Source organism: Protopterus annectens, chromosome 5.part0 (genome assembly GCF_019279795.1).
Source record: "Protopterus annectens isolate FY-2018-M chromosome 5.part0, PAN1.0, whole genome shotgun sequence".
NCBI lineage: Eukaryota > Metazoa > Chordata > Ceratodontiformes > Protopteridae > Protopterus > Protopterus annectens.
This window is the reverse complement of record NC_056735.1, coordinates 824,573,559-824,596,723: the sequence shown is the minus strand read 5'-3', so window position 1 is coordinate 824,596,723 and position 23,165 is coordinate 824,573,559. Positions and strand designations below refer to the sequence as shown.

The 23,165-nt window shown below is 39.9% G+C and overlaps 1 protein-coding gene across 6 annotated transcripts in view; it reads right to left on the bottom strand.

The window, feature by feature from the left end:
* The window catches only part of ATP11A (ATPase phospholipid transporting 11A), a 1,534,794-nt gene that overhangs the window by 263,320 nt on the left and 1,248,309 nt on the right, over nucleotides 1-23,165 (bottom strand). The window lies entirely within an intron of this gene.

Sequence of the window (23,165 nt, the reverse complement as noted above, 5' to 3'; positions counted from 1 at the left end):
ACAGGCATCCTGGGGGCAGCATTATGGCTTAACAAGCAGCTGGTAGTGGTAGCCTTCATCAAGAATGTATGGCAGAGGGCAATGTTAGTCCTTGCAGTGATAAAGACAGCCCAGGCCCCTACCCAGTGACAGGGTTAGGGACCTACATAAATGTTGTCATTGCTAGAAGAACAATGAAAGCACAGACTGTTCCATCTCTCCCAGAAAAATGGCCCTTCTAGACAGCCCTTACCCTACACCATATCTAGAGACTCCCCACCCCTTGGGAAAAAAATGGTCTGAATCCAATAGTGGGAAGCTTGGTGGCCAGTCGGCAGCAACATAGACAATTTGCACACAAAAAAAAACATTCCTTCTCAGCCTTGTCTACTGATGCAGGCTATAAAGAAACACGCAGAATTTCAGCAACATCCTCCCTTTTCCTCCATTTATACAACTGTGTCATCTTGCACCCCACAAGCAAGATCACTGGCCAGTTGCCCCCTCCCCAGCAATAACTGTCCAGCACAGCTAACCAGACAGATAAAAAATATAAGATGATGGGTCAGGAGAACACAAATAAAAAGATGTTATCAGTGCACTGCCCCAGCAAAAAAGGCAAAACTGTACCGCAGTGCCATTCCTCTGGCAAATTTCAATGTGCTCCCTTCCTCTTCTCAGAGCAGTTCAAGCCTCACTTATCTTATCATGTTCCACTGAATCTGTGGTGTCTTCCACAGAGACATCTTTCACTCATGCATTTACTCTCAGGCACATCTCCTTCATTAGGCTTCTTCTGTTCTCGGCTCCCTCAAAACTGACCCATTCTTTCTTTCAATCACTGCCTTCTTTCAAAGGACAAGCTCTGTAGTTCTCCATTTGCAGGGTAAGGCTGATCTTCCTGTTCCACTAACTGCAGTTTTCCTCTTCATCAGACTTCTGCTCCTTCAGAAGGAAAGCGCATTACACTGCTGCACACCATTTTCTCCTCCAGCTTTTCCTCTACCACCAAATTTCCTTGCGGCTGCTTCAATTACACTGGTGACATCTTGGGCACTTGAATCACTCCCGCATAATACTTTTCTGTAAATTCTGGCTGCCTCAGCCACTTTGTGGAAATACCACACGTGTCTCATCCAGACAACAAGGAACACAGAAGGGTGTAAACATTTAGGTGCTGCCCTCTCACTCTGAATGTGCCTAACAACAGGGAGGAGTCAGCCCTGCTACTTTAGCTGAATGATCCTCCTCACATCACACTTTCTGGCTGCATAACTGTAATTCTTCTTCCAGGGCTGTCAGCCTCACCACCTGTACTTTCACTATGTGGCTCTGTAGTCTGCACAGCAAATGTTGCAATCTAGTTGCACCTGAAGATTTTCCAGCTGTGGGCTTGGCCAAACAACATAGTCAACCCTTAAAGGACATGAAAAAGTGAATGAACCCTCTCTGCACACAGTGAATTGGGTCCCCTCTTTCTGACCTTTCCTTTATACCAATAATCCTTATATTTTCATGACAGTCACAACTCTCCAAGTTATCACCTTTAGAGCAAACCAGGTGGAGAACTCTCTGTCAGAGAATTGTATTCCATCTATATGCCACTGCAGTTCTCCATTTCTCTCAGTTTGTTCTTCAGTCCTTACTTTTCACCATCTACCATCTCCTTCAGCCCTGCCATCTGCTAAAAAAGAGAAAGTACAGTTATGTAAAATCTTACCATAACAGTAGATGTCCTTTCCTTCACTGTTGCAGTATTCCTTACATCTTGGGATTCCCTGCCTTGGGTAGCCCAGTGTGAGGCCAGTATACACAAGCCTACTGCTGGCTTTAAGGTATGCGCCATACGTCACACATATGCTCCTTGCACAGAATATGGCATAAAGGTGACTACCAGACGTACCATCCTCAAAACTGATAGCCCTGATAGGAATGCCAGTTCAAGGAACATCAAGAGGTAAGCCTACTGCTGGCTTTAAGGTATGCGCCATACGTCACACATATGCTCCTTGCACAGCATATGGCATAAAGGTGACTACCAGACGTACCATCCTCAAAACTGATAGCCCTGATAGGAATGCCAGTTCAAGGAACATCAAGAGGTAACCAGTACATCCAGGAGGGAAATGGACCAGGGGAGAAGGGAGGGAGTGAATACTGCAGCAGTGAAGTAAGAACATCTCCTTACATCTTGGGAAGGTGCCAAAGCTCAAGAAGAAACTTGGGAAGAGGAAGGACAAGCAGAGAACCTCTAGGAAGCCATGAAGGATGGCTTTAGCAAATGTAGCTCTAGCTCTGGACAGTCCATCGAACTTGTAGTGCTTGGTAAAAGTATGCACAGAAGTAGCTGCTTCAAGAACAGAGTTAGTATCCAACACCTTGAAAAATGCACAAGAAGAAGCCACATCCCTAGTAGAATGAGCCTTTACAGAAGAAAGAAAGCTCTTATCATGAAAGTTTAACAAAAAGAAATAGCCTTTCAGACCCAAGAAGAAATAGTTTGCTTGGATACAGCTAAACCTAGGGAGCTAGGATGAAAAGAGACAAACAGATTTTCTAATAGACTTAGTCTTAGCTAAATGAAATCTGAGTTGTCTATGCACATCCAAAGAATGCAGCATCCTCTCACTGGCAGATTGTGGACAGGGGACAAAGGTAGGCAAAAGAATAGACTGATTAAGTGACAACACATTAACCACCTTGGGCATAAAAGAAGGATACCTATGCAAGGACACCCTGTCCTTATGAAACACTAAAAAGGAGGACAAGTCATAAGGGTTTGAACCTTAGACACCCATACAGCAGAAGTAAGAGCCAACAAAATAATCTTTCAAAAGTAATGTTGCAAGGAAGCTGAAACAGCAGGCAGAAAAGGAGCCTGAATCAACTTCTCCAAAAAAAAAAAAATTAAGATCTCAGGGAGGAGGAAAAGGCTTCCTACGAGGCCTAAATGAAGGACGCCTTTAAGGAATTGTTTAGCTTCAAATCTCTAAAGGAGGAAATGAAGGCAGACAAGCAAAGATAGCTGATAATTGGGTCTTAACAAAAGAATAGGTCAAACCAGCATTGAGCAATTCACACAAAAAGCGAAGAACCAAAGGAACATCCACAGTAAGTGAATCCTGGTTATGAGAGAGAGAGAGAGAGGCACCAAACAGAAAAACTGTTACATTTGGATAAGCAGGATTTCCTAGTACTGGGTTTCTTGCTTCCTGCAGGACCCTAAACACATCCTCAGAAAAAAAGAGTGTCTGTGGAATTAAAATCCTATCATCCACAGTGTCAGTTGAAGAGTGGATGGGTGGGGATGGATGACAGATCCCTTGTCTTGTGTGAGTAGGTCCACCCTGTGAGGCAACTTGTGATGATTTCCCCTGGCTAAATGCAGAAGAAGAGGGAACCAATGCTGTCTCAGCCAAAAGAGAGTCATCAACAAGATTTTGGGAGTGTTCTGTCAGATTTTGAACAGAACTTTTAGAATGAGTGGAAAGGGAGGGAAAGCATAAAGAAACATTCCCTTCCAAGAAAAAGGGAGGGCGTCTACCTTCCACACTAGAGGACCTGGGACTCTTGGCACAAAATAGAGGAAGTTGTCTGTTCAGAGGGGAGGCAAACAAATCTTCTTGAGGAGTACACCACTGTTGGACAATGTCCAGAAATACATCATTGTGAAGCACCTATTTGTGGGACTGAGTTCTGCCACAATGTTTTGACCTCAAGGAATGTAAACTAACTTAAGAGTCACTTGATACTGGACAGCAATATCCCATAACAGGAATGCCAATCAACAAAGAAGGTAAGATCTTGTTCCCCCATTTGTTTATATACCACATCACTGTGGTACTGCCTATAAATACCTTGAGAGGTCCTGGGAAGAAAAGACTGAACAGCCAGCAGAAAGGCTCTCATCTCCTTGACACTGATGTGCTCCTTCTGTTGAAGAGGAGACCACACCTCCTGTATCTTTAGCCAAACGCTGCTCCCCATCCTACATCTGAAGAGTCTGTGAACAGTTCCTGAGAGGGAAGAGGGGGATGAAAAAGGAACCCTGGGTTTAAAGACAACTGCTAGATCCACCACTGAAGTTCCTTCTTGAGACAAGGTAGACAGATTCTAGAGGATGTGCATGTTAAAGCCAAACTGACTTCAGGAGCAAATAAAACATTCTCAGGTAGAATCTTGACAGAGGGAGCATAGAAATTGTGGATGTCATGAAACCCAGATCTCTTGGATGTCATGAAACCCAGATCTCTCAGAAACTCCCTGGCTGTAATGAAGGCCAGAGTAAGAAGAGTTTGAAAGAAGGAAATATGAGTTAAGTCCTTTGGAGAAGGCAGGGATGCCAGCATAAGCATCGTCTGAATCCTGCAACCCAGAAAGACATGATCCTGAGAAGGAGTCAGAGAAGACTTTTTGAAGTTTGTTGTGAACCCCAGGTTCTGAATAACGGAAATGGCAAAATGAAGATTTTACAACAGGATATCTGGAGAGGAGGCCTGAATGAGCAGGTTGTCCAAGTAAGGAAATACTTGGATACCCTGAAGCCTGCAAAAACCAATCACAGGAGCGAGGCATTTGGTGAATACCTATATGGCAGTAGAAAGGCCAAAGGGTAAAACAAAGAACTGAAAATGCAAGGAAGCAACAGAGAAATGCAAAAACTTTCTGAAAAGGGGAATATGGAGATACGCATCCTTGAGATCCAGAGACACCATACAAGCCTAAGGAAGCAAAAAAGGAAACAGAGTGGGGAGAGACAGCATTCAAAATGTGGGCACCTTCAGAAAAGTGTTGAGATGAGACAGGTCAAGAATAAGTTTCCAAGTACCCTCTTTTCTGGGTACTAGAAACATCTTGGAGTAACACCCCTCCCCCTTTGGGACACTGACACCGCTTGAATAGTAACTTGAGTCAATAGGTCACGAAGTACCTCTTGGAAAAAGGGAAACTGTTCCAGAGGAGGCTAACTAATGCCCATAAAAGGGGGATGGGATTTCCACACCATAAAATACCCCTAGCGAATACTGGACAGATCCCATGAATCCTGAGTAATCTGACATGAAACAGGCACAGAGAAAGAAAGGTGAACAGAAAAAGGAACGCGGCTGGGAAGAGACAGTCAGACAGCACCTGGATTATCTGGAAAAGAAGACTTCTGAGTTCCTGAAGTCTGAGTAGCCTTAGCAGAAGGAGTCGGCTTGCCATTCTTTTTGCCCTTAGGAGGAGGACAACACTGCCTGTGAACAAAGGCAGGCTTATTGGGGTAGTTTCTCTGAAATTTAGGAAAAAGAGAGATGAACACATTTGAGTTCCTGTAAGGCCTTCTCCTTATCCTGAAGTGACTTAAACCAGCAGCAGCTTTCCCAAACAAGTGTTTATTATCAAGAGGGGCATCCATCAACTTAACCTTGATATCATCAGGCAATGGTTGATGTCAAAGCCAAGAAAACCTCCTCAACAGAGAACCAAAAGTAGCAGCCCTAGAAAAGGCATATGCTGTATCATAACTACACTTGATGGAATGATGGATCATCTCTAAGGAAGTTCCAAACAGGGAAAGAGCAGACATTTTACCCTCAGAGTCTTGGAGATCAGAAATAACCTGACAAGCCTGAGAAAGGAGAGCCAATACATTCCTTGACATACAGGTCTGACAATTAATATCCCTAAAAGCTAAGGTAGCCGAGGTGCAAAACCTTCTTACCTAGCCTTTCCATGGTTCTGCTCTCATTATCAGAAGGCAGTAACCCGGGAAAAAGAGGTGACTGAGAGGGCTAGTCAGAGGCTACAGTCACCACTTTGGGGTCAGCAGCAGGACATCTGTACAAAACGTTACAGCCCTCAGGTGCCCTCAGACGTATTTGGAGCAGGGGCAGAGAATCAGGAGGTTTACAGGCATTTGAACATGCACCCAGTAAAAGCAGCCAAAACAGGAGGAATACCAGAAAGTTTTGTGGAATCCATCTGCAGCAACTCATAATACCTCTTATGGATTTCAGAGACCTGAGCACAATCCCATTTAAAAAAACACCCTCATCCTGGAAACTTTGTCCCCAAAATAAATTTCTTTGAAGGGAGTATTAGAACTGTTAGATTCCTCTTCCTCTGGCCCATAATCCAAAGAAGAAGGAATTTGGGAAGAGTAAGTAAGGGATTCCTCATCAGAATCCAACTCCTCCTCAATGGAATCCTGTTCCATGGGTCTTTTATGTAGAGTACAGGACCAATGGGTAGGTGGAACAGAAACCCATTGAGAAAGTTTCAATGCCATCAAAGCATTATACAAACCCTGAGTGAAGGCCTGCCACTCACTCTGCGGATCCACAGGGGTAGCGGAAACATGTTTAGTTTTTTGTTTCTTCTTTAATGGGACATTTGCCCTGTAAAACTTAGAGGGCACTGCATTAGATAACAGTTGTAGGGACTTTTGCCCTAACTAAAATCTGCATAATACCCCTGGCCCCTCGGAAATTATAAACCGTGGTTCCCCCTGAATATCCAAAACAGACATCTGCAAAGCCTCATCGGATGTGCTGAAAGCCAGACCCCTACCTGCCTCCAACCCAGTCATGGCAGAGGAATCTGGCAACCAAGCTGGGCTAAGTTCTGGGTCCTCACTCACCTTGGAAGAAATGTCCATCAGAGGCTGGTCAATGGAAGATTCCAGTCTTTGTTTCTTAGCTTTCTTCTTCCCTAATGGCTGATCCTTGGGGCAGGAAGTTCCTTACATAGTATCCTTAGCGAAAACCTTAAGTCGTTGATTCTCCAGATACAATGCAAGGGAAGAAAGCCTAGTACACAGAGTCCCTGGTATGAAAGTCTGACAGATAGAACAGGTCGCATGGTCGTGAGAGGAGGCTAGACAAAATAAATACTGTTTGTGGTGATCTTTACGGGGAATCTGTTTTGACACTGGCATTTAACCTTCCTGGATGACATGAACCCCAGAAGCAACCAAAAGTCAAGAAAAAATGAAACCCCAACAGGGCACTTATTTGCAACAGCTCAGAAACCAGCAAACAGGACGCATGCGTTCACTCCGACGATTGATATACATGTGCGGACTGGTGGCAAAGACATAGGTGTTCAGACCGATGATTGAGAGATGCATTTGGAATGGCAGAAAAGAATTTCTGAGGATGGTATGCCCAGATGCCACCTTTATACCCTATGTGAGGAGTATACACGTGACATACAGCATACAGTGGATATAAAAAGTGTACACACCCCTGTTAAAATGCCAGGTTTTTGTGATATAAAAAAAAATGAGACCACTATAAATCATTTCAAAACTTCTCCCACCTTTAGTGTGACTTATAACCTGTACAATTCAATTGAAAAACAAATTAATCTATTAGGGGAAAAAATATAAAAAATAAAAAATGTACAATAAGCTGGTTGCATAGTGTGCACACCTTTAAACTAATATTTTGTTGAAGCACCTTTTGATCTAATTCAATTGAATTGTACAGGTTATAGGTCACAAGTTTTGAAATTATTTATTGTGGTCTCATTTTTTTATATCACAAAAACCTGGTTTTAAATTTCTTTGAAGGGAGTATTAGAAATGGTTAACAGGGGTGTGTACACTTTTTATATCTATGTACCTTAAACAGCAGTAGGCTTTTGTATACTGGCTGGACATTGAGCTACCTGAGACAGGGAATCCCAAGATGTATGGCACATTGCAACATGTGAATGGAAGGACTTTGTCCATTCCTAATACTTATCTGTGCTTGCCTCAAAGCTACACCTACAGTTATCTCAAATGCTTGCTATAAAGCCAGAGTAATAACTGGAATACATTCTTAAGTCTTAAATCTGTACAGTCTCTCCAGAATTTCTTTCCAATTATGTAAAATACTTAGATAAAGCAAAATCTCTATACAGCCACTTTCATGCTCAGTATGACCTCCAAATTATTGTCTGCGTCAAGTGGAACCTGACTGCAAAGGTTGCTTTGTCCCTTTTTAACTTGAGAAGTACATTCTGAGTAAGAAGAAATGGAATGAAGGTATACAGTAATGTGTGAATCCATGAGTATGAGAAAAATCCCTGTTCTCCATAAAGACTCACATGGAAGAAGGGAGGATAACATTTGGAAATGATTGTTGAGATATGTGTTACTAAGCGCCACTTCTTGTATACTCCACATCTGAAAAACATCTTGAAAAATCTATGGATTCACGTTGCATTTATGAGTCAGAGTTATTTACCCATGGAGAGAAGCTGCTACATTGTTCTGTAGTTCTGGGAGCTGCGCAGATGAGAGGTGAAGGCTGTACTGAATTGACCAGTGCCACATGAAAAGTATCCCTCAAGATAGTGGGAAAGCTATGGTCCCCTTCATTGTTGATGTAGATCACTACTGTAGCATTATCTTTATTTAAAATTAAAATTACCAAGAATTAAGTAATTCTGCAAATTTATAAGGCTTTGCATTTATCTTTCATCTCCTTCAGATTAATATGAAGGAATCTTTCTTTCTGAGACCAGTTGTGATACTGAAGCTGATTTCTTAAAAAGTCTTGGAAAGATTAATCTGAAGGACTTTTCAGCTTCTATGTTATTGAAGGAAGAATAAGGGACACTGAGCATCCCTCTGGATAGGCTGACAGTGACAAACCACCAAAGAAGTTATTTTTCATAGACTAAGGAAGGACGGTGAATAACAGTCTTTATAGAATCTGATGCAAGATTCCAAACATTCTTGCAAGTGGTCGTTTGCAGAGGCAACTAGAAAAATGCAACATGCATATCCTAGGAATTTTAGAGAGTCTTGTGATAGCTATCTGTTGTGCATAATGTGTCATGACATTCTGAATTTCCAGCTGCTATTTATTAGGTAAGAAAGATCTTCAGATATTAGGCATCCATGACAGCTCCCCAAAAGGTTACTGAAGTAGTAGGAGTCGGGGATGAATTCTTGTACTTTACTGTGGTCCTCAAGGCATACATCAATGAAATTATCAGAAAGAAGTGTTGCAGTAAAACATCACATGACTGGGCTACCATAAGACAATGTAAATAAGGAATAACTGTCATGTTCTGCTATACTGACATGTAAAACCATGGAAGTTAAACATTTGGCATATACACTTAGGTGTGAGGAAAACCCAAATGGCTGAGGAGAACAACAGAAATGAGGAGGAGCTGCCTGAAATCTGCTATGTTCGTTTTGGGATTTTATTTGGAGGTGGGGATGTTTAAGTATCGTCCACATCCAGAATTACCACACAAGATGTGTTTCCTTTGGGATTTTATTTGGAGGTGGGGATGTTTAAGTATCGTCCACTTCCAGAATTACCACACAAGATGTGTTTCCTTTGGGATTTTATTTGGAGGTGGGGATGTTTAAGTATCGTCCACTTCCAGAATTACCACACAAGATGTGTTTCCTTTGGGATTTTATTTGGAAGGGGGGATGTTTAAGTATTGTCCACGTCCAGAATTACCACACAAGATACCTCCTCTCCATAAGGCAGTGGTGCTTCACTGTTGCCATACACAATTCTTTACACTGCATGAATGTTTTCATGTCCAACAAATCTAGTACTGGAGTTAGGCTGTTACCCATTTTTGGGAATAAGAAACTATCCAGAATAAAAATTTTGACTGGTCCTAGTTGGGAGAACTCCATTATAGTCTTTTTTTAACAAATGACCACTCTAAAGTGTTGACTGAAATGGAAAGTTAGAGTGGCATATATATTCAAAGTGGAGTAGTTGAAGACGGCTAAAGGCAGAACAGCTACGATACACAGAGATCTAGGGAAATGAGAAGCAAAAGACCACTTCCGTATGCTTGTCACCAGTGGAGTACCCACGGTTCAGTGCTGGGACTTCTGTTCAGCATATGCTTCTCAGAAGTAAAAACCAATTCCAAAAGGCTCTGGCTAACCAAGTTTGCAAATGACTGCAAAATAGAAGCAGTGACTGAATTCCAAAAAGACTCAGCCATCTTATATGAAGGCTGGTCCCAAACAAATAACTGTGCCAGACTCATGGACTGAAGCTAAATTCCAAAAAATGCATCATTGTTTCCTTCAGAAATTTGGCTCCCTCAGGGACCTACCATTTTGACAACACACTTCTAAGTGTAACACAATAGTTCAAGATTTGGCAACTAATGTGGACGGTGATCTAAATTTTGATTAACGTGTCCACTGTGGTAAGGAAATCCTTTTATACTGTACAGCTCATAATCAAGAGGATTGTTTCTAAATCCATGGATGTCGTTACTCCCCTTTACTCAGTTCTCATTACGCCAGTTATGGAGTATAATTTCCCTTTTGGCATTTATTTTCTACACGCACATGCAGCAACTGGAATGCCCACACAGGTACCTTACAAAAAAGATACAAGGCCTAAACAATATGTCCTACATGGACCACCTCAAAGCCCTATTGCAGTACATGGTCTCTGACAGATCACTAAAAAAAGTTGACTTGTGTCTAGCATATAAGGCAATTTCCAACTCATTTCTGATGAGCTTACTTTATATTTAAATTCAAACGGTATCAGAAATACTCAAAGGAACTTAATCCTGTTCTGCAACATTAACAGAAGAGATTGGATGGACAGGTATGTCTCGCAAAGGATACCACTGTTCTGGAACAGACTGCCCATCCATGGAAAGCAAAGGTCATCCCTGACCAAATTAAAGTGCAACTTGCATCCATGGATGGGAAATAGAAACTTTAACTGCTGAATTCCCCTTCTACAACTAGGCAGCTCCTAAATCTTTTATCCCAACACGTCCCCTCCAAATATCTAAGTTTGATCTAGTAACTGTGTATATATAAATATAGATTTTGAAAGAGTTAGGTGAATCTAAATTCCAACAGGATAGATTAATTTTAAGCACTAAATGGGATAACTGGCTAGGCTTAAAATGCCCTCAACAGCAACTGGCCTAGTATTAAACCACAAACCTATAAGGGACAAATCAACAGGAGAGGGCAAAGTGTGGGGTAATAATGTCTGGAAGGAAGCCTGGTACATAGCCAGGGCCTTCAGAAAGGTGGGCCTGTGTATGATCTACATATATGTCTTTTACTTGTATGTAAAGGACACGCAAAGAGAATTAGACAGAAAGGATTGGGTGTTGGAGTGAGGTACAAGAAATGTGGGAAATATGAAGACAACACACACGTGTGGGCTTGTTTGGGAACTGGAAAGGATTTTACAATACATGCAACATTTACAATGAAGAGATACCTTTAGTTGGACAGAGGGAGTTTTAAGGGTCAATGATGAGAGGGAGGGATGACTGAACATATAAATTGCTGGTAGCAGGATTAATCAAAAAAGAATACAGCACTAGAAAGGGGAGGAAAAGCTAAAGCTGGATGGCTGTAATCCTAAAACCTGAGTACGGTTTGTTGGTACTGCAAGTAATGCACACTGGGAAAAAGTTTAGTAGAAAGGTGGGGATTGTGAAATGAGGCAGGAACACCGAGTAAATCCCATTTTGTAGATCATTTCCAAAGCGACTCTGGTGTGCTAGACTGAGGAAAAGCTGGCTTCTGATGTGTAAGTGGATTTATGTAGGTGAGTAATGGTCACAGTAGAAGGACTTCAGTTTTGTCCTAGGTCTTGTGAGTTGGGTTGGCCTATATCATAGGAGTAGGTTAGGCAGTCTTCACCAACATAACTGATGCAATCATAGACTTTAGCCCCAGGTAATAGGTTCTTCTTGGATCTTCTGTGCAGGCTGCCTGCAACAAAGCTGGCTGTTGTTTTGCAGGATGCTCCCTTGAAATGTATTTTTATTTGCACTTCTTCAATAAATCAATCTTTTTTTGTATTATACTTTTATATTTTGTAGCTGGTTTGCCATATATGATAGCTGTGCTTCACTTTTATTTTTAATACATAAATAAAACTGTACAGATAAAAACATGGAATGAAAAGAGCCTCTAGTTTCTTTCGCATTTCTGTTGTGCAACTCTAAGCTACTACTTTTACTACCCACTTGTCTGCATGTATTTCCTCTTGATAGGTTGCATTTAACTGTAATCCCAGGAGGAACAGGGAAAGGGTAACTGAAGAAATAGCTTGCAGTCATTCATTTGGACGGCCTGCAATATTTTCCTTTACTACTACAGCCTTAGAAACTGGGACCGCTTCTCTCATTATTGCTTCTGGTCACAAGGTTGATGGAGAGGTGCACCCTGTCCATAAAAAAGTTGACTGGGTAATTATTTGAGACTAAGGGGTTATAAAAAATACATTTCTTTAAATGGCAACATAGTTTGCATCATCTTCATCACAATTTGGCTAACCAAAATGCAAGTCCTGGGTAAATGAGGTTTCTAACAACCAAGATTTAACATCCTGAGGGCATGTTCCCTTACACAAGGCACATCTTCTCATTACAACCCCTGACATGAGTGATCTGGAAATGGCATCTGCAGAGACATGTACACACTTTACTATGCGGATCCCAGTTTTATTAACTGTGGCATTACATTTCTCTAGTTTTAAATTTGCCTCAGACTCGAGACATGACTCAAACATGAGCTACTGCACAAAAATATAAAAGATACCTAGTTATGAGCTCTTAAGCATAGGCTAACGGATGTGTATACATTTCTCTTATATCTAATGAGGAACCTTTACTCCATATGAAAAAGTAAAGTTGCCAAGAAAAGAGACTTTCACTTTCTCTGTCCATGTCTTGTTATTAGAGTGTATTTATAGGGGGAGGCTACCATTTGATTACTGTAGACATCCTTTCTTCCTTTAGCCTTCTACAATTTGCCTATCAGTTTGAATGCTGCAGGTTGTGTATTTGGGTTCTAACTATTTGGCTTCATGACATCATTAAAAATATTTAAAAAAAAAGGAGTGTCTCTCCACTTTGTTTCTTCTTGGCATATGAAGAACTCCCACATAAAATGTAGGGTCTCAGAAAACATAATGCCTTTTGAGAAAGGGAAACTACTGGATTAGGATAAAATATCTTCATGGTCTGAGTGTATAAACTCTATTATGTCAGTCTGGGTCATGTCAAAATCTTCTTCCTCATCAAGAGGATAAAGTAGAGTCTTTTTTTTCCATTTTATTTTGTCCTCATGAACCCGGTTATTCTCGGCAAAGGTTGACATCTCTTAGTTTAAATAGCAGATACACATTGATTTAGACGGGAAGACCAATGCATGGCAGTGCTACTGCCCAGCTTTTTAATGTACAATAATGAAACCATCTCAGACAAAACATTTACAATAAAAAGCAAAGTCAGACATCACGGGAGTGAAACGGGAGCATCTATACCATGCAAAGCCTCTTCTTTTGTTGTGGCTATTGGCTTAACCACTAAAATCCAGCCATGTTTGCATCTGCTTAACCTCCATTTGTGTTGGCTGTGACACAGGTACCTGCAAAGGTGCTGGTTTAAGTGTGGAACACTTAGTACAGTGTTTGCTCTCGATGTAATTTTGTGACCACCTTTCAAGCCTTACTCTAGAACTCCATCAAGCAAGACTTCTCTGCAAAACCTGTTTAATAATGTTTTCTTACTTTAACTATCTCCATTCTGTCCTTCCTCTCTTCTTTGAATCATTGTCTTTCTTTTTCCATCTTTTCTCACTCTTCTAATTTATGGTCAGAAATCTCCTTTTTTTGGATTTTTGCTGGAGAAATTTCAAGCATTTTTCAGTAGGGTAGGAAGTAAGAGATTATCAATGTGTTTATCTGGACGTTTTACTAAATTTCAGTGAGATTTTAGAAAGTTCAGGTTTATCATTAGGCCGTAATCAGAACAACTACTGGGTGCACTGATCTTTTAGGTATAATTTCCATATTGTAATCAAACATGCTACTATATATGTAGGGAAACAGAACCTTTCCTCTGATTCCTAAAAAAGATAACGGACTTTCCTCATAAAAATTGACAAAAAAAAAAACACACCCAACTCCTACTACAGAAAGTCTCTAAATAGTAAATATTTTACTAGAAGGAACGTCGCTTAGATGGTGAGAACAAATGAACAGCACCACTGAAGATATAAGCAGGATTATATACCAAATCTTCCCTCCAACTATGTACACACCTGTGAAAGTTGTAAGTCTGTACTGGTACTCTGTAGAAAGAAAGGCAGTAATGAGAAAATATAAACCCAAATGCCACTATAGTTTACCATCACTGAATCCACTCTACACTCACCTCTCAGCATCTTTAAACTTATGTGTTTATTTTTCCCACTTTCTTGGCTCATCTCTACCAAAACTCTATACATTCATTCCACCATGCTTACTTTCCCCATGCCTCATTCTACTTCTAACACTGTTCTTCCACCTCACATCACCACTAACTCCTAACTTCAAAACACATACTTCCACAGTTACTCCCTCTGCAATAAATCTCTGTCTCCCAAACAGTTTCTTCAATACCTACCCTACCTTATTTTCCACTGGTTACACCTTACACCCAAACTAAAAATCTTTAAAATACCTATCCCAATAACAATTTAGATTACTTCACAGAACTCCAAAATCAAGCATAAAAAATAAAGCTTCCTTCTCCACCATTAAGCTATGTGGTGACATTCACCTCAACCCTGGTCCCTCCCAGCACTAAAACTGCAGAGCACAACCTAAAACCTTAAACATTATTAAATTAAACATTAGAAACATATGTAACAAAATCACCTCCTTTCATGCTTGGATAAATCAGCATAAATGTTAGAGAAAATAATAAAATACTACCACCAAGCTATAACATAATCAGGTTACACATAATTCATAAGAAAGGAGGAGGAATAGCCCTGCTTTTCCCTAATACACTAACCATAACCCCTTTTTCTGATGACATCCCAAAATTCCCCAATGCAGAAATCCTTGTCTCAGTCCTAAAGCTAAATACACACAAAAACATATGTCTTATAGTAATTTACACCCCCTGGGGCATAACATTCCCACCCTCAAAGAAATACTAGATTGGGCTTGACAGACAAAAACAAAATTATCATACTAAGTGATATTAATATTGATTGGCAGTCCCTTTCTTTTGATAGTTCAACTAACACCTTGAGGCCTTTAGGGATGTAGTCAAATTATCAATCCCCCAACAAGATTAATCACAAATAATTCCCAAGAATCCATCATTGATCGGATACTGGTCTGCAACCCTGATAACTTCAAATCAACTGGAACACTCCCCGATTCCCTCAATGACCACCTACCAACCCATCCACTAAGACCACCAAAAAAAGAAGAAATAGATACATTTTGGAGAAGTATCTATGAAGATCCTGTGAAACATAACAAAGATGCTAAATGGATAGAAGCAGTAAAAGAAAGAATAAGAATTTTAAAGGTGCAGGATATGAAATGGGATGTAGTAACAGCCAGAGAGATTGAAACAAAGTTAAGAAAAGCCTCTAGCTGGAAAGCCCCAGGCCCAGATGCAGTACCTAACTTTTGGTTAAAAGTATTAACATCTTTGTACAAAGATTTAGCCATGAGTAAAAACTATTTACATGCACATCCTGAACAGACACCAACCTGGATAACAACAGGAAAAACAATGCTCCTACTTAAGAGTGAACCTGCAAGCTACCCTAAGAATTATAGATCGATAGCTTGCCTTCCGATGACGTATAAACTATTCATGGGAATTGATGCAGACAGAGTTTATAGTCATTTAGAAGAAAACTCAATTATGGCAGTAGAACAAAAGGGCAATAAAAGAAAGTCATATAGAACAAAGGATCATTTGTTGTTAAATAAAATCATAGTGGAAAACTGTAAAAAGGGGAAGAATCTAAATATGGCAAGGATTGACTACAAAAAAAAAAAAAAAGTTGATAGTATCCCACATTCATGGATAAAAGAGTGATTAATAATGTATAAGATACACCCTACACTGATCGACTACATTACAGTAGCCATGAAACAGTGGCAGGTCACTTTGCAATTAAGCCATGATAAAGGACAAACTATTATTCCAGGGATAAAAATTCAAAGGGGGATATTCCAGGGTGACTATCAGCACTGCTATTCTGCCTTGCCCTTAACCCATTAAGATGTCTACTTAACAGCTTAGGCCAAGGTTATAATTTGGCTCCTGGAAAACAAGAAAGTGTAAAGACGTCTCATCTTCTCTTTGTCGATGACTTAAAACTGTATAGCTCATCTGATGTGGAACTGAAAGCACAACTGCAAGTTGTCAAAACTTTTTCAGATGATATAAGAATGTAATTTGGTCTTGATAAATGTGCAAAGGCAACCTTTAAAGCAGGAAAACTGCAGCACCAGGAAAACATCAGTTTGAGACAAGAATGTGATATAAATGAACTTGAGCAAGAGGGCGTGTATAAATATTTGGGAATTGATGAAGGAGCAACAATAAAACATGAACAAATACTAACAAAACTCAGTAAGCAATACTTTAGAAGACTTAAATTAATCCTGAAAACAGCACTGATATCTAGGAACAAAATCCAGGCTATAAATCAACTTGATCTTCCTGTCCTAACTTACAGTTTTGGAGTGACTGACTGGTCCAAAAATGTGTTGGACAGATTAGATAGGAATACAAGAAGGATGCTTCATGCTGACTAAATGATTTATAAAAATCAGTGCATACCAAGATTATATATTCCCCGTTATGAAGGAGGGATGGGCCTCTTTGAAATTGATTACATGTACAGATCTGCAATTGTGGGACTCCACACATATCTGTTGACCTCACAAGACCCAAACATAGTGAAAGTTTAGAAACATGAGGAGAATAAATGCTTCATGCTGACCAAATGATTTATAAAAATCAGTGCATACCAAGATTATATATTCCTCGTTATGAAGGAGGGATGGGCCTCTTTGAAATTGATTACATGTACAGATCTGCAATTGTGGGACTCCACACATATCTGTTGACCTCACAAGACCCAAACATAGTGAAAGTTTAGAAACATGAGGAGAATAAGTCTAAGATGACTTCCCTGCTTAGGCTAGCAAAAACATATTGGCATCAAGCAGGAATGGAAATCAAACCACAAGTAGATAAAAATCAGACAGAAACTGAATTTGCCAAAAAACAAAAGAAAAAATATAATGTGAAGGACCAGATGAGAAGGTAAGAAATATAGTGTGGTGCTTCTGCTTGTATTTTTCAGAATTGTACACATATGATGTAAAAGTATTACATAGATCTACAGCATATACCTCAGAATTCTGTCCATAAAGTGATCCTTTTATTCTTACTGCACCCATGATAATGACCAATTGTTCAGTACACCTGCTATTTCAAAGCTTATGCTTCTAATTTATGCATGTAAATTGATATAATTGCTTAGCCTGTATAATGAAAATGTAATATTTGTTACTATTATATTGTAATCTTTGTAACATGTGAAGCTTTTCTACCTAGGCCTTCAATGAAAAAGGGCCCTTTTTGGCCCAGTTGGACACGTTGGATATTCCTGATAAACAAGTGCTAAATAAATGCGAAATCACAGTGCATCTTTCCCAGTGAAAGTTAAGCCTTGGCAATAGTTAGTGTTTTGTTAAAATTATAGTAACAGTTAAAAGCCACTTGGCTCCCAGACCATCATCAAATCACTGATGAATACCATTAGCAATAGACTCATTCTTTTTTTTTTTTCATGGTATCAAGCCTCTAAGGTCTGTCATACAAACAGCCATGAGTGTGTTTTGAGCTTTTGCCATTATCCTAGCAATAAGAGCATGTTTTTTTTTTATAAAACTAGCTCAGACCCCTTCCCAGTGGTGATGTGATTCCTCGCATCATCACAAGTGCCACCTCAGTCCACACGTGTGCTCCCTCTCATACATTGACAGGGACCACCATCAGTGACATGCACTGATGCACCCAGAACCTCCTGACCTGGTACCACCACTGCATGATGAGCTACAGATCAATAGGCAACCTCAGGTCAACAGGGCAGTAGGCAGGGTTTCATTCCTCTACAGTACCAATGCAGACAACAATATATATTTATTTTTATTTATTTATTTGCAGTTTGTTAACTGGGAAAGTTCATTGGGCCAAAACAAGCCTGTTTTCAATGGAGGCCCATGGAGAAAAGTTCCATATACAATTATTACAAAGCTAATAACAACAAAGTTAAGTACAATACAATTTTCAAAACTAGTAAAAACACAGTAATATAGAAGACATAAAAAATAACATTTGAGCAAGGTGTTGTAACAAAGCACTGAATGAAATTAAAACAGAAGTATTTTCTTGTACATAAGTATAATATGGAGTGCAGGCACTTATGCACTCAGTTTCATGAGGTGAGAGGTAGGAAGAATTAGCAAGAGAGTAGAACAGTGAAAGGTGAATAGGCCGAGTTATGAGAAAGGAAACAAGGGAGAGGGAGTGAAAATGAAATGAAGGGAGTCACTAGGTTGAAATATGAGAAAGGAGAGAAAAAAAGGATGAAGGAGCAGGAGAGTCCTGAGTATTAAACCATTACACCATGGAACCAGCTTAACATTCTTCATTCCAAATTTAGGTCTCTTTCTATTACTTTTGTAGGGGTTCCACGTGTAAAACTGTTTTTTTTTAAACATTCTTAATAAATTATCAGATTTTAAGCTACAACATGAGTTTATATATATTAATATAAAAGAAAACAAACCATATGTTTTCCTTAATATCATTGTGCAGTTTACATATGTTTCCAACAATTCTCATTTACTCCACATTATATAAATTGATGATTTTCCCATTTGTTGCTATGCCAACTGACCTGCCTGTATTCAGTTTCATCCCACTTGCCTTCAGTTTTAAAATCCAGTCCCCTATCATTTGCTGAAGTTCCTGTTCAGAGTCTACCTGTAGTCATACAGGAGCTTTGTTCTTCTTCCAGCATTCTGGTAATGACGGTATTCTTTAACTTGAATTTAAACCCATCCCCCACAGTGGTGACGTACATACTCACATCCTTATAAAGTAACAGGAAGAGTGCGTCTTAACCCATCCCCGCTAACCTGTTTGCTAAACCAGTCTATCACCATATGAACTTCAGTGGGCCTGAATCATGATGCACACCCACTCCCACTGGGAACTGCTCTGTAAATCCAAACACTTATTGTACTTGTGTCACTGGATCCCAATACAGAGCTTGATCTAATCTTAGGATCATAGGAGTTTCAAGGCAACCGAGCCATGAGGCCATTTCTGCCTTGCCAGTACCCACCCTTAATTCATTGCCCCACTTTTCAATGAGGTCCAGGCCAGTCATACCAGGGGATGAATTTATGAATACCCATGCAGTTGTCCAACTTCATTTTAAAGACAAACAGTGTGTTACACTGCTTAGGCTGGAGAGGAAGCTTGGTCCAAAGAAGGGATAAGAGCTGTGTCACAAATCAATCCCTTCACCTTGTCTTGTTTATTCGTTGCGGCAGATTTAGATCTCTGGCCCTAGTGTTAGCTGGACTGTTTGACTTGTGAAGGTGAAGGAGGAGTACTTAGATTATAGGATCCCTTATAGCCTGTAAGCAAGGCATACAGCACCTCTAAGGAGTCTATATGAAGATGAATATAGAGATAAAGCCTCCAGTAGTTCTTGTGTAGTTCAGGTCTTTTAATCCCATGACCTTTTTAGTTACAAACTTCTGAGGTCTAGCCATTTGTTTGATAGTAATCCACATCCCAAAGGAAGAGGGCATCATACTCAATAATGTGTCTAATCAGTACAGAGTACAAGGGGGGTAAGGACTTCTTTTTATCTAGAATAAATACATTTTGCCTTAAGCTGTGTAAGGTAAAATGATTTCCTAACCATTGCTGCAACATGATGGGTAAACATGAGGGAGCTATCCACCCAAGTGCTTAGGACTCTCACCACTCTTTCAGTCTGAAGTAGTGGTATCTATGTTAAAAGCTACAGCCAGGGTTGTTTACCAAATAGTACAAAATTTTGCACATTTTGGAACCTGGGTTTGAACTAATGTTTTGTACTCCAGCTATTGAGAAGAGTAAGCTGCTTTTGGAGTGTATGTACATCAGAAGGGGGCTTGACAATGGCAATCAGCTTGCATTATCTGCAAATTCTTTTTAACCAGAGATCCTCATTTGATAAATGGAGATCTGAGAAGTACAGACCAAACAGCAGAGTTCCCAGCACATACCCCTGAAAAACTCCAACGGTCACCTTCATGCTCTCTAGCACTTTGAATCATTACACGACTGCTGTCTCAACTATCCCTGAAAATTTATTTTCCCCAGAAATCACATTGGAGTAAGTCCTACAATATCTGTCAAAGGCCAAAAATAATACATATATGGGACCAGACAACATATCAGACTGCATTCTCATCAGTGACAATTAGGTACTATCCAAGTCTCCTTTCATAAGCTGTTTAGACTTAGCCTATTCACAAGGTTTGTGCCTGATACTTGGAGAACAGCTAAAGTGATTCCCTTACACAAGGAAGGGACCTTAACCCTCCCAGTTAATTACAGGTTCATCAGCCTCACCAACTTTATAGGCAGAGCCATGGAATGCATCATAGCAGAAGTCATTTATGCAGACATAGGCAACTTAACTGATCTAGACCCCAACTGGTTTGGATTTGTGAAGTGCAGGTTTACTGAACCTAGTAAGCTTCTTTGTGAAAAGGTTACTACGGCTGTGGACAGCTGTCACTCTATGCATGCTGTGCATCTCAACACGGCCGAGGCTCTTAATGCTATCTCCATGCTAGTATTATTGATAAATTAGAGAAGATTAATGTAAATCTATATATCAGATAGGCAGATTGGCTAGCCAAAAGAGTCAAAGTTGTGAAAGTTGCTGGCACCTTCTCTGAATATAAAACTTGAACTGGTGGCCAATCACAGGTATCAGTGTTGGGTTCTCTGTTGTTTCACATTTACTTTTCAGACATCTAAGGCAACAGCTCTAAAATCTGGTTGACCATTTTTGCTGAAGAGAGCAAGATGGGAGCTATTGCACAGTCATTCAGTGATACTAAACACCCCCAGCAAGGGCTGGAATGTGCACATACCTGGTGAACCAACATGGTGTCGATCTGTATGCAAAACGGTGCAGCACAGCAGCATTCGAGAAAAAACCTGCTCACACCTCAACTGTTATAAATCTTACCCTGCTTTAGGTAGACTGGGTCATAACAGACCTTGGCACTTTTGTGGACAATTCTTGCATATTCAAGTATCATGTTTCCACCTCATGTAGGAAATCCTTTTATTTGGCGCAGTTCATTTCCAAGGGAATATTAAGATCCAAAGAATTCATCTTGTCATCGTACTCATTCAGTATCAGATCCATCACTGAATACTATGACCCCTTTATAATGTAAAAATCCACACATACCACTCAACTGGAAAGGTCTCAAAGATTTCTAGCCAATAAAATTAATGGCTCTAAATCCTTTGACTATTCCGAACGTTTAGCATGCCTCTCCTTATACGAAGTGGCCTACCATCTGCTATGAGGTTACCTGCGTCTCACTTTTTGAGCCAGGAAAATCCCACTCCCATTTCTTTGCAAAACTAAGGCTACACAAACACAGACTAGGGACCTAAATCTACCAATAAATACGCAAGACTCGATAAAGGACAGGATTCTATCTCAACATATTCCCAGTCAATGGAATAAGCCACGACTGCAGGTCAAAGAGAAACCACTACTTTAGCGACATTTAAGGTTAGTCTTGATGACTGAAGGGGTAGATATAAACTTACTCCATGGTTATCATGTACAGGTCTGCTTCATTTGGGATGAGAAAGGCACTATTAAGTGTTTGAAAAGGGTAGCAACAACTTCTAGGTGGGTCTACATAAAGGTGTACATAGCTAAGCATCTTATAATTACCATGACCAGTTTCCTAATATTATTCTTATTTATGCTGTAAAAAATTCCAAAACATGCATTTCCAATGGCTTCCTATTATGTAAGCGAAAGCTTAAAGTTTCGAACGCTGTTTAATCAAATGTGTTTACCCGAAATGGCGAAATTCTGAAAGCACGGAACAACGATTTTTTTCACAGGAAAAAAAATCACTGGGCCATTTTTGGGACTTTGCCATTTCCTCCACTCATCCTCCCCCACTTTATTTTGTGTTTGGGTTTTTTTTTTTTTTTTTTTTTAAAACAGATCAGGGATTTTTTTCCCTGGGGAAAAAAGCTGATCCGTGTATTTGGCATTTCGGATTTTTGAAGTGTTTGGGTCAATTATACAGCGTTTGCAATTTCAAGCATTCGTTGATGTAATATAGACCCTTGCCAACTTCCTCTTTCTTCCTCAACACATCTCCAACACTTACTACTTACCTGAGGGAAAAATCCTTTAAAGTTTATTTAGGATGTAAAAATACCTATACAAACATTTTCATGGAAAAATCCTAAACCTTTTGGACTTTGTTGCATACTTGACAGCCCTATACATTCCTTCCCATAGTTCTTTTGTAATTTGAATCTTAACTCCTTTTTCCCCAATCTTCTCTGTTTTTGACTGATTCTTATAGTTACCTTGGAATATTTTATATGTGTTACAAATTATCTCTTTTTATCACAATCTTCTTTTCTAGACTCAAATAAAAACTGTACAAAATCTGATCTTTCACTTAGCACCCCCCTATAGGAACTCTCTGATCAATACCAACAAGGGAAGGCCGTCTCCTACCTCTTGTCCAGTCTACTGTTAGCCTCATACTACTACACTAGCATTCCCTCCAGGGTTATTTGCTCCCAATACCTTGATTTGTCTGCCAATACCCTCCAGTAAATTCCAGCTCCCCCTTATTTTCTATACCCTTACCTGCAAATTGCCCTATTGGTAAAATCTCATTTCCCCATTGCCACATAGGCTTAGCTACTAGAATATTTTCTGCTATTTTGTGAATATAATACTCTGTATGATTGTTATTATTATCCTTAATGACTTGCATCCAAAATCCTAGTCTCTCTCGGTATCACCCCATTCTCATTTTTAACATAATTCTTTTCCACTTTAATTTATAATTCTGTCCTTACTACTTTCTAGTGGTTTTATACACTAGGTGATGGGGAAAGATTTCTGAAACATACTAAATCTTTATTACCATAAATAAATGTGGCTGCTATGACTGTGGATAATGGAAAGAGGAAGGGGGCTGACACTGGCAAAGAGTACTGCATGTGGGGGCTGACACTGGCAAAGAGTACTGCATGTTAACTCTGGAGGTGGGGGACCCTGATAACAA